Genomic DNA, 9,061 nt, shown 5'->3' with positions numbered 1-9,061 from the left:
TCTATCTCGGCTGTTTCTCGGGGTGTGTTTTCAGGCAGCAACCTGAAGGACAAGTGAATGTGTCAGTCAGTGGGCAGGCTTACTTACAGCTTGCTATAAAAATGGTAGATGCCCCACCGTCAGCATTTCTCAGCTGCGACCTAAACTCCATTCATCTAAACGACATTGTGTCACCCCTGTGGGACTTAATGGAAGAGGGGAAGCAGTGCAAATGCTGTTTGCTGAGATATGAGTCTTGTGTCTTCCACCACCATCCCTGTTAGGGACCAGACTAGCTTACTAGCTTGTAGGTAAGCTGAAGCCACCACAGATGCAACCAGCACCTGAAGGGGCTGTAGCCCCTGGCCCCTCGAGGCTATTATAGGCAGTAGGTTAAACAAGGACCTTGCCTTCAAGACTTTTAGAGGTAGGTTGTACATATGACAAAGTGAAATAACCAACACTCCATGAGAGACACTACAAAGTAGTGTTTAATGAATTATTATGGCATTACTTAGTTCTTATATACCGGTATATAAAATAAAACTTAAGCTAAGGAAAAGAAGAGGGTGCTGCGGACGGCATGGAAAAGCTGGCAGGACAGCTACAAGTGAGGTGCGGAAAGTTCGAGGGCTGAAATAATGTACCTTGCACGGGGTCCAAGATCCAGAGCAGAGGGCAGCTACTGCCAGCCTCCTCTGTGTCTCTACGGTGTTTTGTTGACACCTCTTTGATAGCATTTCTTATGTAACACTGTAATCAGTAGTTTGCATGATGGCTCCCTTGACTGAGAGTTTTTTAAAGGTACTCCTTTGTTTAACTCATTTTTAGAATATTTGGCATCTGTTGCATAGCAGGCAAGCAATGAATGTTGAGCAAACAGATGCAGGGGCGAATAAATGGATGAATAAGATAGAAAAGGCACACTTGGGAAGAGCAAATTTGGTTGACCTGGCAGGAGGACACAAGGGAGGTAGCCTGGTGTCACACTGAGAAAGACTTGAGTGTCAAGGAGGGACACTGGGCAGCAATTGTCAACAACGGAGGTGACATTAGGGTTGTTTTACAAAGACTTGGCTAGCAGGGATATGCACAGGTGAGGAATGAGCCCAGAAAGGGGAAACCAGTTAAGGAGATATTACATTAGTGCCCACCTAAGGGTTCGCTAAGATGTCTTACCATCATTTCATTTTTTGGAAAAGATCCATGGGATGGGATGCTACGGGGGGTTAGGATGATGTGCCCTGTGAGTCAGCAGGAGAAGGGAGGCCACAATCACTGTCTCATCATTTTATTCCAGGACTCTGAGGGTGATATGGCCAGCCGGCTTCTCAGGCTCCTGTGAAAGCTTGTGATTCCTCAGGATTCACGCCCCCTCTGCAGAGAGCACAGTGGTGACTGGTGGTCATACGGCACCTTTGCACGTGGCCATTTATCATAATAGAGAAAAGTGGGTCCTAGGCAGCAGAAATGAACTTTATCGGTTATGGGAGAGCTGGCCTCTCTTCTGGCTAAACAAGGATGGATGTGTCACCCCTGCTGCTGAGTGCCATCTGTGTCAGGGGCTCACAACCTTGCTCAGGTTAGATGGATGACTTGGTCCCACCTCCAGGCCATCTGTCCCAAGGGCGCACTGGGCTTGCCTTCGGGGTAGAAGGTTGAAATATTTAGAACGTTTTTGTGTGTTGAATGGATTCTACTGGATGAGTTACGTACGCTCAGTGACCACTGCTTGAATTCAATGGAGAGTATTTCTTCCTCGGTCCAGGTCACTGCACTCTGTCTGCCCAGATGGCCAGCAGGGAGACACCTGCCCCAGTCCCCTCAGCATGGGGGCCTTTGTCCCTGAAAAAGCGATAAAAACCTCTTCGCTGTCATTCAGGCTGTTTTTGATGGGAAGCACCAACCTACATCAGACCATTGTGATGTCTTTGGTCATTTATTCTGGGACTCTAGGGGCTGTGCACCAGAGCTTTCATGCAAGAGAAAGCAACAAGGAGACAGGTGCAAGCTCCCTTACCATGGCTTCATCTTGTGCCTCAGCTTTCTTTGCTATTGCCCGTCAAATCTAGTGGCTCACCTGGAGTATTTGACTCCCGGGGATGATGACTCCACACTCTCCAACATTTTATCAAGAAAAACCTCAAATGCAGTTAAACAAACTCTATAGTGTAAATGTATATACCTACACCTAAATTCTACCACTAACATTTGCTACACTTGCTTGGTCATATATTCGTCCAGCAAGCATCAATCATTTTTAATAACCCGTGTCTCTCACTGAACAATGAAGACATTTTCAGTAATAATTAAATAAATGATAAATAAAATGAAATGAAATGAAATAAATGATAATGGCTAGAAAAAAGTAAACAATTTACTCAATTTTGTAGGTACAACTACATTGGTAAAAATAAATTAACAGAATAGATATTGCATGCAGAATATTATATATGAAGATATCATTCCTTGCATTTCATGTTCTGTATAATTGACTTCTATATGACATTCATTACTTAATAAAAGGTGAATAATAAAAATGCGTTCATTTGAAGCATCCAAATAAGTTCTGTCCAGAAACTATCTGGCTATGTTAATATAATAAGAACGTGGTTTTTTGTTTTGACACCGATGTAACCTGGCAGTCAAGGAGAGTGGACTGGTGGTTACACGCATGAACAATGATGACTTCACCGTGCTAGTCAGTCAGCAGGGGCAGTAGATGCTGTTGATTGACTGGGCATGTGTCCTGTGTGGCCATAGCATTCAAAATGGCTGAGCAAGGAGAGCGATGAATCTGCATCCAGTTTTGCTTTAAGCTGGAAGATTCCTCCTTGGAAACTATTTGGATGATTCAGAAGCCTTTTGGAGACAATGAAATCAGTGCAGCGCAAATAAAAGTGTGGCACAGATGCCACAGAGGTGGTTGAGAATCTGCTGAACGTGATCCAGGTTCTGGAGGGCCTGCAACCAGCAGAACGCCTGAGAATGTTGAACGTACATGGGCTGCAACCAACAAAGATCAGCAACTGGCAGGAAGAGAACTAGAAGCCGATGGGGGGATTCCAAAAACAACTGTGCCTGAGATTTTGACACAGGATCTTGGCATGAAAGGTGTCATGACAAAATTCGTTCCAGAGCTTCTTCTACCAGAATAGAAGGAACATTGTGGTGCAGTTGCTAACGACTTGATTCAAACCGCTACCCATGAACCAGATTTCCTCAAGACGGTCATAACTGGAGGTGAATTGTGGGTCTAAGGCTACGATCTGGAAATGAAGGCCCAGTTGCCCCAATGGAAGTTGCCTAGTTCTCCACTTCCGAAGAAGGCACACCAAAATCGCAGCAGCATCAAGACAATGTTAACTATTTTTTTATTGGTAAGGTGTTGTACATCACGAGTATGGCCCTCCACACCAAACAATTAATAAGGAGTACTGCCTCGATGTTCTTTGACAGTTGAGAGATGTGATACAACGAAAATGGCTGCTGCTATGGGCAATTGGTGATTGACAGCCTCATCACAACTGTGTACCTGCCCAGGCATCTCATTTCACACGGAGTTCTTTTCTTTTTGTTGTTGTTCAATTACAGTTGTTCCCATTTCCCCCATTACTCTGCCCTGCCCTACCCATCCCCACTTACCACGTTCAATCCTCCCTCCCCCATTCTCTTTGTCCATGGGTTCATTATATGTGTTCCTTCGCAAGCCTTCTCCTTCTTTCTCCCATTATCCCCCTCTCCCTCCCCTCTGGTTACTGCCAGCTTGTTCTTTATTTCCACGAGTTCTTTGGTGAAACATCAAATCACCCAGGTGATTCAACTCCAGCTTTGGCGCCCTGCAACTTCTGGCTTTTTCCGAAACTAAAATCACTTTTGAAGGAGAAGGGGTTTTAGGCTGTTGATGAGATTTAGGAAAATACAAGAGGGCAGCTGATGGTAATTTCAAAAAAGAATTTTAAAGAGTGTTTTGAACAGTAGAAAAGATGCTGGGAGAACTGTGCGAGGTCCCAAGGTGCTTACTTTGAAGGGGACTGAGGCGTCATTGTCCTGTGTACAATGTTTCTTGTGCCTTGTATCTCCTTCAGTAAATGTTTATTTTATTCATAGTACATGGCTGGATACTTTCTGGAAATATATATATAAACCTATACCAGATTTTTTTTCAGAGAGGAGTATTTTATCACTGACATTATTTCAACTTATTAGAAAATGGTGATAATTTAAAAAAGCCTCTAGTGTGTTTTATGATTGCTTTCAAATTCTGTACATAGAGTGCAGCCTCTTAGCATTTGCTGCTACTTCCTATTCTTGGTGGTACCAAAGAAAAACAGGGCTAGACCCTAGAGAAAGACAGTGCAGATGGACTTTACTCCTATTGCTATACGGGAAAGAGAACTGAGCTCCATTTCAAACACAGTAAAGATAGCTGTTGATTTATGGCCAATGAGCAGAGTGAGGGGCCAGTGAACAGAAAATTACTAAGAGGAGACATCAGGGTAGGGGGTTTCTTGCTAAAGACAGGCCAAGGATTTATATATCAAGTTGAGGGATGAAGAACTTGATCACATTTCAAGGTGGAGATTCTCTCTGAACCCAAGAGTGAAGTCTAGTTAAAAAGAGGGCTCAAGGGAGCCTACTGTTTGATTCCTAAGGAGAGAGTCTTTGTCAGTGGCCACTTGTCAGGAGCATAAGTTCATGTTCTGCCAATGACCCTGACAAATGTCATGAGCACCTGTTTGTGATACAGTCTTTCCCATAAGTCAGCCGGGCAACTGCTCTGCTAGCTGCCTGCTGAGCAGCCCAGCACTTAGGAGTGGTCGAAAGCCACACACGGTAACAACGCTCTTCACTCAGCTTTTACTGAGTGCGGGGTCACTGCAAGGAGAACATCAGCGTACATTAATGTCCTACTCACACTCTAACAGTCTGAGAGGAATAAAACACACACACACACACACACAGAGTAATCAATGGGGATAACAAACCCGAGTCCCAGAGTCTCAGTCTGCAGGCCTGGGAGACAGCACGGAGGGTAAGGGAGTCGTCAGCATTTTGCCAGGAAGCACCTTGGGAGGCGGAGGGGGGGGGGAGGGGCGGGGAGGGGCGCGCAGCAGGGGAGACGAAGTCCTCAGTCAAGCTGGGCAGAGCTTCTGGCGGTCGTTGCCAAGGGAGACCAATGTGGCGTGGAGCAGCCCTCTGGTGAGTGGAGCTCGGCCGTCTCAGCAGTGCTCTGGAGCCCGCCTCAGTTATACCTTGAAAGTGGTGCACCCCACCCTTCTGGGTCTTTTCGATCAGTGTCTTGGCACCCCCGATGCCAAGTGTGGAATTTTCCCAGGAGCCTATTTAAGAGTGGTCCCGCCCTGCAGACCCGGCTGTTCTGACCACATGGGAAGACAAATATCTTAAATGTGTCTCCTTGCCTGGTCTGTCTGCTCTGAAGCAGGCAGCTTCCCTCTTGAACCAAAGTGTCATTGCTGACAGGCAGCCATCCTGGTTGACACGAGTGACTCCACTTTGTTTCATGCACTTTGTGCTATCTTGACTGAACCAAGGCCATTTTACTGGTCCTGCTCTCCACACTGCCTAGGGCACACAGTTAACTTACATCGGTAAAACAAGCACTTTTAGAAATAAGGAAAGGAATACCGAAAAGATGGGCAAATAAAGAGGGTTCATTTTTGTAAAAGGCCAAAGATTTATACGATCTGGAGAGAAACCAGAGTATGGGGTTCATTTTTAAATATCTCCATCTTATATTTACAAAGCCTAAAGCATTATTAATTATTTTGTCAGTACTTTTAGTAAATAATAAAAGCCAAGAAGCAAATTCGTACAATGGGACATAATTTTTTGTTGTCATTCTGTCTTTACTCACTAATCTGTCACCACTTTCAACAGGCAGTTTTCCATTTGTTTTCTTAGGACCTGGCCTTGGATGATAATGAAGTTTGTGTCTGCATTAGCAGAGCATTGTTTCCCTTTCAAAGGGTGATCAATTAGTTTTCCATTGATGCCTAGAGCCCACAGCGAAACATGTTCTGGTTGCAAGGACAAATGTGAGCAATTCCTAGCTTTTTCCTCCCGTCTCCTGCCTCTTAAGAAAAATTCTGACTGTGCCCCTCACCATTTCCCTCCACTCTCCAGCCTGAACCTAATTTAGGTTGATGTAGAGAAGAATGGGAGAGGTGTGAACAGACCATTTTTATCAGGGAGGGCCTTGGGTTTATTGAGAATCTCAAAAGGATAGGGGAGGAAAAATAAAGAAACAAAAACCCCTGGCTGGTGTAGCTCAGTGGATTGAGCACGGGCCTGTGAACCAAACAACCACTGTTCGATTCCCAGTCAGGGCACATGCCTCGGTTGCAGGCCAGTTCCCAGCAGGGGACACCCGAGAGGCACCATACATTGATATTTCTCTCCCTCGCTTCTTCCCTTCCCCTCTAAAGATAAATAAATAAATACATCTTAAAAAAACCCCACAAAACCCAAAAGCTCTTGGATCTGGATTTCCAGAGAAGGTGGTTAAAGAGTGGAGACCTGAATTGGAGAGTGAAGCTTCTGGAGAAAGGGCAATGGGAAGCAGAGCTGAGGGTTACAGGTCTCTTAATAGTCTTTATAAGAGGCTGCAAAAATTTAAATGACTTGTAAATGTTCGGGGGTTGTTGGACTATATCCATGTGCGACAACCTTGCCCCAAGGCTCAGCTTGGGGAGGCCTGACCCCAACTAGAGTTACATTAAGAAACCTTTAGTTTTGGGTGCAAACTGCCTGCTAGGTCCCTTTAACATTCACTACACAGCAAGGAGGCAGCTTCAGTTTCTGAACTGGACCCGGTGGAGGTAAATTGATTCCTTTCCTCTTAAAGCTAGCTTGAATGCGGAGAACAATTCTTCTCGAGAGCGAATGTAAGGGGGTGAACACTGGCTTTGAGACACCTCTGGAGGGTCCCATGTGGAACAGCTAACGATGGACAAAGAAAACGACGATGTTCCGTCCAAACCTGCAGATGTGCATGTAAGTGCTGTGTGGGAAGCTTTCTCTGCTACTTGAGTGCCACTCATAGTTGACCCTGTTAGTAAAATGAGACAATGTTACTTTGTAAAAACAAAGGAACTGATAATGAAATACTTTATCCTCTACGGTACTTAACGGAGTTTACAAATGTGGGCTTGTTTTGAAGTGCTGTACTTGGCAATAGATTCGCAGCTGTTTTTCTGAAACTCCAGGGAAATTGTACTGATCTCTACACAAATTCCACTTTAAAATTTAATCAGTGCTAACTGAGACTGCCTATAATGTGTTCCTGCACTTAAAAACCCAACCTTGGCCTTGTCGGTTCTACGTGTACTAACATTTTTGTTTGGGGGGTGTCTTATTTTTACTTCTTTGGGGCAATATTTGAAAATAGCTTGACACCATAATCAATTCATTCTACCGTGGATGTTTTTCTCTTTGGAAATGTCCTCCTCTCTCCTGCCGGACATCACGTTAAATGAGGTCTGGTCTGGCTCAAGTTCACCAGGAGGGATATAAGCTGCATTTCACTCCAGGGGTTGACAAGGGTGTTTGGCAAAAAAAGAATGAGGGAGCCATGAATAATTCAGAATGTGCTTGGCCACATATTATCCCATTAATTGGTAGGATTAAAGACCAAAAGACATGTACTTTGAAGGGAAGAGTAAGAGAGAGCAACAGAGAGAGAGACAGAGAACTCTTAAAAGAGCTCAAAAGAGAGATTATTGTTTGGAACTGGTGTTCAAAGTTGTTGCCTTTAAGAGAATGTGTGGTTAAAAGTCATTTCATCACTGGAGTTTAGTTACCCTGACATGTATAAATCTCTCCTTCAAAGAAGCTAAATTCTCCCCTACATTATTAAAGAATTCACAGGATCAAATGGCAGAGGGCAGAGGAGGAAAAAAAGGGGGGAAGGGAAACAGCTAAATAATGTATTTTTTCCTCTTGCATATGACACGTTGCACACGAATACTGTAAAACCAATAATTCTCTCTGAACCCTCTATTTTATTCTTTATTTTTTAATGATTCTTTTATTTGTGATTGAGAAGGTTCAGTGCAGTGGCTGGCTTATAAGTGCAAACATGCGAGGCACTGGGGACCTGAGGGCTTCGAACTGGACGCCACACACCCTGCAGCGCCCTCCTTTCCTTCACACTCTGATCCTCCCACGGCTTCCTCCTGAAGCCATGACTGGGAAATCAATTCATTTCTCTGAGGAACTTATATTCTTATTTTCAATCCTGTTTCAGCCCAGAAGAAGTTGGTTGTGGGAGAAAAGCTATGTAATACAAACATTTTCAACACATGCACGTCCCCACAGCTGTGTACACAGGAACTGGCCCAACAGAAAACCCTGACCTCCTGACCTCAGGTCCTTCGGTCTCTGCTCTGTGAAATTTAGGCCAATCATCCAGCATCTATTTAGCCGAACTGGGGAGTTGAGAGAGGGCCTGGGAACCATTTCACCAGAGTTCATATAATGTCTTTCTTTTTTCCTGATCTTAATTGCGTGATTCAATACAGGTCAATTCATTACACTTACGGAAACAATTTGCCTGACATATTTAGGCCTTTTAGCCCCAAGATTCCCTATACTGAGCGATTCCATTTAACCTCTAGACTACTAATTGCTAATACATCTTTCTTTTCCTTGAAGATATCCAACATCTCAGTCGAGGTGGTCAGTGCCCCAGGGAAGTTGCCAGGGAGACCAATGAGGCTGGGGCGGCCAGTGAGACCCGGGAGACGACCACCGAGAAAACCCATCAACAAAGCCAAACTCAAGAGGCCGCCCCCGAAGAAAGCTCGCTTTTGGAATGTCCAAAATAAAATCATCCTCTTCACGGTATTTTTGTCCATCCTAGCAGTCATTGCCTGGACCCTTCTGTGGCTCTACATCAGTGAGTAAAAACCGTCGCTGCCCTGGGGTCAGGGCTCACTCTGTGAGTTCGGCAGGAGAAAGGCAGACCCAGTCTGCCCCTAGGTGTCTCTGGTAGGATTTCCTCATTTCTCAGACTAATAGCCATTTCTGAAACTCTTGAGGTTTTAGGCAGGAAGAAACC

This window comes from Sturnira hondurensis, unplaced genomic scaffold, assembly GCF_014824575.4.
Source record: "Sturnira hondurensis isolate 20B ecotype Veracruz unplaced genomic scaffold, ASM1482457v3 Scaffold0000880, whole genome shotgun sequence".
Lineage (NCBI taxonomy): Eukaryota > Metazoa > Chordata > Mammalia > Chiroptera > Phyllostomidae > Sturnira > Sturnira hondurensis.
This window is presented reverse-complemented; position numbering follows the sequence as displayed.